The sequence below is a fragment of the Mytilus trossulus genome, chromosome 14, assembly GCF_036588685.1.
Source record: "Mytilus trossulus isolate FHL-02 chromosome 14, PNRI_Mtr1.1.1.hap1, whole genome shotgun sequence".
Lineage (NCBI taxonomy): Eukaryota > Metazoa > Mollusca > Bivalvia > Mytilida > Mytilidae > Mytilus > Mytilus trossulus.
Genome location: NC_086386.1, coordinates 41740033 through 41748549, shown reverse-complemented (window position 1 = coordinate 41748549; position 8517 = coordinate 41740033). Strand labels below are relative to the sequence as shown.

General features: G+C 31.9%; 1 long non-coding RNA gene across 1 annotated transcript; it reads left to right on the top strand.

The window, feature by feature from the left end:
* The first annotated feature begins 5439 nt into the window (after positions 1–5439).
* LOC134695756 (uncharacterized) lies at positions 5440–8187 on the top strand. Its single transcript, XR_010102839.1, has 2 exons — positions 5440–5507; positions 7440–8187. It is a non-coding gene; the product is annotated as an uncharacterized LOC134695756 (long non-coding RNA).
* Positions 8188–8517: the final 330 nt, after the last annotated feature.

Sequence of the window (8517 nt, the reverse complement as noted above, 5' to 3'; positions counted from 1 at the left end):
TTGCAGTCAGAAATGGCGGCTGCTTGTCTCAAAATGGACTATTTGTGCACAACGTGACAGTTGCGAGATATAAACGCGTTGTGTCTGGGGTGAAGGGTCATGGCATTTTCCTATGGAAGCTCTAGTTGGATTAGCATATATTACAGACACCGAAACATGGAGCAGTTATATACATGTGACTCAGAAAAATAATTTGGTGCTTCAATGGTTAAAACTAGTTGGAATAAATGAAAAACGTGTAATACATGGAACAATATTAGCTGATTATTTAATTGTTCCTGAAATTGGGAAATGTGGTACTCCCTCCTTAAATCATATTAAATGGCTGTATAAAAAGATAAATACAAGCGTTCCAACAAAAAGAAATACCGTTTTACTTATTAAAAGAAATAAAAGCCGTATAATGCCACATTTCTCTAAAATTCAGAACATCGTTGAAAATTTTGCAAATGTAGGAAACCTTAACTTTCTTCTCCATGATGACAATGATTTACCATCTTTACCTGTTCAGTTACAACGTTTTGCAAATGCTTCGATCGTGATTGGACCACATGGTGCAGGCATGGTTAACCTGATTGCGTCATCGAAAGGCACGTGTGTTGTAGAATTTGCACCAATGGAGGCTAATGTATGTTACATGCGGTTGAGTTATTTATTAGGTCTAACATATGTTGCAATTCCTTTGTACATAAACAATACAGTAACAAAAAAACAAAATAACCGATGCATTAAATCATTGTCAAAGAAAAAAAGCCACACATGTTTAGTTTTATTAAAATAAAAACTTAAAAGGAGAACAATATGTGTTTTTATTACATTTAGTTTATACGAAATTATATAATACTTAACAACTTTTGTATAATGAGGCAAATATATGCACCGTACCTGTAGTTATAGGTATTCATATCGGGAATCTTTTCTGTCGTAAAACAAACATTAAATGCACGTCAATTCTTTAAAAATATTTTTACAGTCTCAGCATTTGTCAAATACGAGGTTGTATAAACAATCATTAGAAGACGAAACTAGACACTCTAGCAAGTATTGTACGGACTACAGGTTAACTCAAACCAGATCATGATATGATAACATTCGGTAGAATACAGAAAGGGTTTTACATGCTAAGTTGACAATTCTATTTAATAGCAGTTCTCTGTAACCACCAACCAAGTAGCGGCACGCATGGTCTCAGATTTTCTTGGAACTTGGTCTGTTGGTAGCTATCGATAAACTAACAAGAAAAATGTTGAAAAAAAATTTGTTTATGCCCCCGTTGCCATGGTAACTGGTCCCCTTTAATTTTGCCTCAAAAATGCATATTTTGAGGATAAAAAATGACCCATTTTAAGCAGTTATCATGCATAAATTTCAAGTTTAATGAATATTTTAACTATAATTCATTAAAATATAACACTGTACGAGTAAGATTAAAGATAAAAATTATTTCTGACAAAATTTAAAGGGGAAGAAGGGGTCAGCACTGTTTCAAATAGTGGAATTTTCCCTGAATTCAAAAAGGCAAATTAAAGGCATTTTGCATGACATAATTTTACACTTTTCCATCCACAACCAATTATATTAAAATGATAAATGTAAATTATGGCTGTTGCCAAAAAATAATTTATAATTAAAGGTTTGGGAAAAAGGTTACTAGGGTGGTTGCTATGGGAACATAAAAGTGTCATTTTTGGTATTTTGAAGAAAAATTTTGACATTGTTATTTGAATAGTTAAAAAACAGTGAAAATTCTCTGTATTCACCAAAATATTTCGGCACGCACTAAAATATATTTGTTTTAAACTTTATTAGTTCAATAGAACCACATGAGCTTAGCAAAAAATATTACTACACTTAGCCTCTTATGTTTACCGTTTTCATGGTAACAGGACTTAAAGTGGCAAAAAAAGGGGAAAATGAGATGTTTACAAAAATTATGATCAATTATGACCTATAAAAAGAAAAAAATATAAATATTCAGACATTTATCACTTTTTTCAGTTAAAATAAAACAAATGAAAATTTTATTCAGCAGTAAACTTTCTTTTAAAAAAATCTATTTAGCTTAAATAGGGTATAAAGTGCAATTAAAGGGAGATTTTAGAGCCTATTTTGATCAGGTGTTGTAAAAAAATGCAGCCATTTCTTATATTGTTGATTATAAGAATAGAGAGAATGAATTCAGGTTAAAGAAGAAATGAAAAAAAATCAGTGGGCAAATTGACTGTATGGAAATAAATTGACCCTGAAAAGTCGAGTTGTCCTGTATTTGCCTAATAAAATTACCTCCCTTTGCGGAGTTCTCTTGTAGAGAAACTCATTAAAAACAGGAGGGAAAATGTAAACAAATGCTGACAACAAGGTTATTTTACGATTTTTTTTCATGTTTTATATTCAAGCATAATGGGAAATGGATAAATTTTTCACAATGATGTTAGCCTACACTTTTATATATGGTTAAGTTGGTATGATGTGCTCATATTATGAAAATAGTGTATGAACAATTGAACTATGACTGTAGACAGTGTATAAAAAAAACTTTGCTTGCCGTAACTAGCTTGTTTAGCGTATTTATTCATACATGTAGAATCTGTAACCTCCGATTTATAAAATGAGTGGCATAAAAGATTTCCTACGCAATTGTGACAAGTGCAGTGATGACATGTATTTTGGAAACCGCTTTCATTTAAAGGAGACATGTATAATTTTGTGTCAGAAATGTCTTTACTTGAATCTGACATCCCTTTCCATTGAACACCATAACTGAGGACCTGTGACATCCATAGAAATGTTATCATCCAAACAACTTAAAAGAAATATAGATGTTAAAATTGTGGTGTGCCTTCAGAAAATGCTACAAAAGCTGGGGATCGACATGGTGCACCCAATATGTTTCATAGACTTGTTGCAAAGACACAGACCTTTTCATTCCTATTGGGACAAGTAAGTAGGTAATATTTTCCTAATAATTTGTTTCTGTAAAAAAGATACAGTGATCATAATTGCACTTACAAGACCAAAAAGTAAACAAATGCAGCTGTCAGGTACCCCTCCAAAAAAAACAAAAAAAACACAGAACACACAAAAACAACAACAAACTATCTAATTATCTACCATTTGCCTTTAATATCATGAATGTGAACTTCTTTAATACCCCATTTTTAACCTATTAAACATAAAATAACATGAATAATGTGAAATTTTTTTAATCTTGTTTTTGAGAGAGAAAAAAATAACATAAAATGCTGTTTCATGTCTCCTTACCATATTTGTAAGGTATTGTACATGATAATCACATCATTTCATGCAAGTCCTTATGAAATAAAAAAATGTTGCAGCAAGAATGCTGAAAAATTGTGTTTTTAAAGCCGCAAACTGATGAGGGTTGTCAGAACATTGATGCAGCTACTGACATCAATATGGCTTCATTGACAAAAAGCGCTGCAATGTTGCCATAAAGCAAACATAGAATTTTCTCATTTCGCATTCTAAATATACTAAAATGATGCCAGAATAAGCCCATTAATGATGTCACCAGATGTTGCTTGAGCAATTATGATTTGAGTGAGGAATTGGGTGTTCAATTATTGTAAAGACTTGTATGTAAATGTAGATTAACATGATTTAAGTAAATGCATGATATTAAAGTTCAATCTCTCCTGTAGCTAAATCAAGGAAATTGTCTTATCCTGATAGACCTAAAAAGCGTTTTCAAAAAAGTTGTAATTTTCTCCAGGGACGAATTATTATGAAATGGGGCGAATTGATACCTTCTGATACATTGGTCGTCGTTTCCCTTCCCTTTCTTAATTTAACCGTCACTAAATTTTGAAGTGCATGCAGAAAGCAGTTTGGTCAATCGTGTCTTTGTTACCCTCTATAGTCAGCTTAAAAGTGTTATTTGTTTTAAAAAATAAGTATAATCACCAGTTTAGATTGCTAATTAGACAAAACACAACACCTTTGACTGAGGTGAGGGGGCTCCTGTTGGGATCATGGAAATTATGTTGGTGTTATTGAAGGTATGATCAGGTATGGATGTTGCATGTTGACAGTTCATGAGTTACACATTTTATCTTTCCTTTCTATTAATGTAGGAATATTAATTTCATTACATTAATTTTGTACATATAGGAATAACCTCTGAGGATAGAACTTTACTTTCTGTAACAGAAAAAGTTATCATAATAACCCTGAGTGCACAAAAAATTCATGATGTAATTTAAAAAGGAGTTAAAACCTTTCCTCAGGGAATACTCACCACTAAACATATGTACCTGGTTAGACATTTCTTGACCTTAGTCACTAAGCATCATTTCAGCAACAAAACTGCAATATAGCTGTAATTTTGCCACAACTATGATGTGCCAGAAGGATTTATAAGGTCGGACAACCTTCTTTCATTTATGTTTACTTGAGATAGGTTTTAAAATTTATGTTTTTTAATATGTACATGTGTACATACTAGTAAAACTAGTAAAAACATGTAGTTCTGCTAGTTATACACAGAATGAGATCAATTGTGTATCTTTTTTCTTTTAAATTACAGCATTTTGTAAACTGTGTAGAGACAAACTACTTGGAACTAACAGTATTAAACATGTTGAGGAGGTATGTCTTTTAATATACATGTTTATATAATTTTCCCTGTACACATGTATACTCAATAGTCAATAGTGAGTTTATTAACTACATGTCAAACTTCTGTACTCATAAGTAGTTTTACTATGACAAGAATAAGGAGGACTTTTCATTCAAAAATAACAAAAAATTAAACGTTCCAATTTGGTTTTCATATTCCATGCTTTTACTTGGCTGTAGCACATTTTATTTGCATTTTGAATTGGTAATTTGTTTTCATCATTAAGCATAAGTTAAAATCTATTAAAATAAAAAAAAACAAGGTTTTAATTTAAGGGTAAATTTCTAAATCTTTGGTGTATAAACAAGATAAAACATATTACCTCAACTGAACCCTTATATAGATATAGGAAGATGTGGCATGAGTGCCAATGTGACAACTCTCCATCCAAATAACAATTTTAAAAGAGTAAACCATTATAGGTCAATGTACGGCCTTCAACACGGAGCCTTGGCTCACACCGAACAACAACCTATAAAGGGCCCAAAATTTACTAGTGTAAAACCATTCAAACAGGACAACCAACGTTCTAATAATATAAAAAAAACAAGACACGAGAGACACGTATATATAACATAAACAAATGACAACTACTGTACATCAGATTCCAGACTTAGGACAGGTGTAAACCCTTATAACCCATTCATGTATTACCAACTCCTCTAAGATAGGTGACTAAGGTTATTGTTTCTTTTAATATTATCATATGTATTCCAGAATTTATTATTGTTTCAATTTAAATTATTACTTATAGTACCTTGTTTAAAATACTCTTAAAAAGTTTTCTTTTCTTTTAATTTAGAAGAACACTACTGAAGACAAATACAAAGATGCCGAAGCTGAAATACTACCACCTAAATGAAAAAGGGTAGGTATAACTGTATATAAAACAGTGTCATACAATTTATAGAATGTCTCAGGAATTTGACTTTTTAGCTCACCGGGCCCAAAGTGCCAAGTGAAGTTTTCTCATCACTTGGCGTACGGTGTCCATCATCTTCATAGTCTGGCTTCGTCTGTTAACTTTTACAAAAATCTTCTCCTCTGAAACTACTGGGTCAAATTTAACCAAACTTAGCCACAATAATCATTGGGGTATCTAGTTTTAAAAATGTGTCTAGTGACCTGTTCAACCAACCAAAATGGCCGCCATGGCTAAAAATAGAACATAGGGGTAAAATGTAGATTTTGGCTTATATCTCTGAAACCAAAGCATTTAGAGCAAATATGACATGGGTAAAATTATTTATCATGTAAAGATCTAGCTGCCCTGAAATTTTTAGATGAATTGGACAACCCGTTGTTGGGTTGCTGCCCCTGAATTAGTAATTTATAGGAAATTTTGCTGTTCTGGGTTATTATCTTGAATATTTTTATAGATAGAGATAAACTATAAACAACAATAATGTTCAGCAAAGTAAGATTTACAAATAAGTCAAATAGAAGAAACGGTCAGTTGAGCCCTTAAGGAATTATTGCCATTTATAGGAAATTTTAACCATTTTAGTAAATCTTAGTAATCTTTTAGACAAATCTTATCCTCTGAAACTACTGGGCCAAATTAATCAAAACTTGGCAACAACCATCTTTGGCGTATCTAGTTTAAAAAATGTGTCCAGTGCCCCAGCCATCCAACCAAGATGGCCGCCACTGCTAAAAATAAAACATAGGGGTAAAATGCAGCTGTATCATATATCAATGGATTCGGAAATATGTGAACTTTGATATTATTCTGGTCGTCAAAAGAAAATATTGTGCAGTTTTTTCAGAAATCATGATCAAAGATCACATGTCGTGTCCAAGGAAAAACAAAATTGAATATCTAACTCCAATTTAAATACCCTTTTTACTGTACAATGACCCCTATGGTCCCCTATACATAGAAAACGAAATATCAGTGGAGCATTCATGCATTTTGGACACATTCTTTTTTTTATGCAAGGTTATTTTCATATTTGTCTTAGAGGTGCTCTAATGTTTCAGAAGTGTATGTCCCCTATTTATACGACTTTTTGGCAACCAATCTTAAATTCAAGTAAAATCATTTTTCTAGAACTGTGCCAATTTTTAGCCCTATACCATGAAGTGAAATGAAACTCTTTTAATAATCGACTTTTTCCTATTATGTCACCGCACTACAAGCCAAAGCATTCAGAGAAAATGTGACGGGGTAAAATTGTTTATCAGGTTAAGATATATCTGCCTTGAAATGTTTCAAATGAATCGGACAACCCGTTGTTAGGTTGCTGCCCCTGAATCGTTAATTTTAAGGAAATATTGCCGTTTTTTTTGTTATTATCTTGAATATTTTTATAGATAGTGATAAACTATAAACAGCAATAATGTACAGCAATGTAAGACCCAAAAATAAGGCAACATGAGCAAAATGATCAGTTGACACCCTAAGGAGTTATTGTCCTTTATAGTCAATTTTTAACGATTTTCACAATTTTTTTTAAATTTTTACTAAAATTTTCCACTGAAACTACTGGGCCATATTCATTATAGTTAGAGATAATTGTAAGCAGCAAGAATTTTCAGTACAAACACATCACCATCACCGAAACACAATTTTGTCATGAATCCATCTTCATCCTTTGTTTTATATTCACATAGACTAAGATGAGCGACACAGGCTCTTTAGAGCCTCTAGTTTAAGTCACCTCACCTACTTTGATTTCATCTTGCACAAACTTTTTCAAAAATCTTCTGATGCGGCTGGGCCAATTGGAACTAAACTAAATGTATATATAGTAAATTTGTATTTCACTGAACTTTATTTTTTCTTATTTATTTTAAGGAACAGAACAGGCACCAAAACAACAGAATAAGACATTCATTTGTTCTATGGATGACTGCATTTGAGAGTTCAAGAACCAGATCAGTCTTGACCAACATCTCCTTCAAGTCAGCTGTGAATAAAAGCTAGAGAGAGGACCATTTAAAAATCAGACATAAGTTCTATATGCCCAAAAACTGTCAAATAATGTACATTATTGTCCTGATATGCAAGCAGTCTTATTAGAAAATGCATGTACTACAGACTTCAGTGCCAACGAAATGGGATGAGCATTGAAAGTGAAAAAAGCATCAAACAGAAAGAATTGTTGACATATTTATTTAATTATGGGGAAAATCTAGATCTTAAATGATCTGGTCATCATACAGCTGCAGAAAGTATGAGATCGGGTGTATAAACCTTAAGGAAAGATGAATTATTAACTGCCCAGCAGATAAATGGGTTCTTTACTCAATTGACACAACAACAGAGACCAAAGATAAGCATGGCTATAAATCAGCTGAGTTTGAAATTCTTAAGCACAATGGAAAACACAGATTTTTAAGACAATTGAAGATTGAATTTGAACACCACTAAAATGAATATTGCAATGTCCTATGATCCTAACAAGATATGGCTGTACAATATGTTTTCTCAAACACAATGCTACAAGTTTTTATGAAATTTGTGAAATGCATCATGGAGATGTATAATTTTGATATTTTATTTGTTACACATTTGAATGTATGAACTTTTCATTTGAATACTGTTACATCTTCTTCTTTTGGTCAATATGTTCAGACTTGATTAGGTGATATTTCTGTAACCATAGCAGTTTTAACTTATTTTTGAGAATTGCTAAGTCTCTTGAAAGTTTTGTAATACCTGTAGTACAATGTCTTTGATATTCTTGTTGATTTTATGTTATTCTGTAAAATGCAGACATGTTGGCATAGTTAGCCGATTAGTTTTAAGTGTCTGAACAGATTTAGCTTTTTTATAAAGCTATGATAATGTACTTTTTCTATTGATAACTCTTCAAACTTAGAAAAGGAATATTCTAATACAATTTGTTTGTATCATTGAATTTTATTGGCTT